The sequence below is a fragment of the Sinocyclocheilus grahami genome, unplaced genomic scaffold (assembly GCF_001515645.1).
Source record: "Sinocyclocheilus grahami isolate Dianchi unplaced genomic scaffold, SAMN03320097.WGS_v1.1 scaffold18016.1, whole genome shotgun sequence".
NCBI lineage: Eukaryota > Metazoa > Chordata > Actinopteri > Cypriniformes > Cyprinidae > Sinocyclocheilus > Sinocyclocheilus grahami.
The window spans coordinates 1-457 of NW_015516902.1; the positions used below are offsets into that span (position 1 = coordinate 1).

General features: G+C 38.7%; 1 protein-coding gene across 1 annotated transcript in view; it reads left to right on the forward strand.

Annotated features, from left to right (window-relative positions):
- Window positions 1–6: 6 nt before the first annotated feature.
- LOC107579538 (multidrug resistance-associated protein 1-like) overlaps window positions 7–457 on the forward strand; it is a 3,979-nt gene continuing 3,528 nt past the window's right edge. The window contains exons 1-3 of the mRNA XM_016265361.1: window positions 7–59; window positions 177–255; window positions 346–385. The gene's annotated coding sequence lies outside the window, so the exon portion shown is untranslated. The remainder of the gene's footprint in view (window positions 60–176; window positions 256–345; window positions 386–457) is intronic.

Consider the following 457-nt stretch of genomic DNA (forward strand, 5'->3'; position numbering starts at 1 on the left):
TCAGATTGCTCCGCCCACCTCTGCTGGAGCTCCTTGGGCTCTTCTGTGTTCTCAAGCAGGTAGCACGCATGTGACAACATCAAAACAAACTTTATTGAAGATCTTAAATCTAAAGTTTCTTAGTATTTTATTAATATTTTTGTTCAAATGAATTAATCTCTGCATATTTTATGCAGGCACAGCAGTCTCTTTGCCATCTGGAGAAGAGCTTTCTTGGAAAGGATTTGGGCACCACTCAGTTAGTTACTACAAAAGGTAACGTCACCATATATGACAACTCACTGATGCATGGAGAAACAAGTGGGTTTTTTTTGCTGTAAAGTGTTACCCGGTCATGTGTTACAGAAGAGCTTCCATCTGATGGCTTCCAACAGCGATGTGACAGGTAAGTTTGTATTGTTTATTTGTATTTTATAACATATACAGTGGGGAAAAAAAGTATTTAGTCAGCCACCAA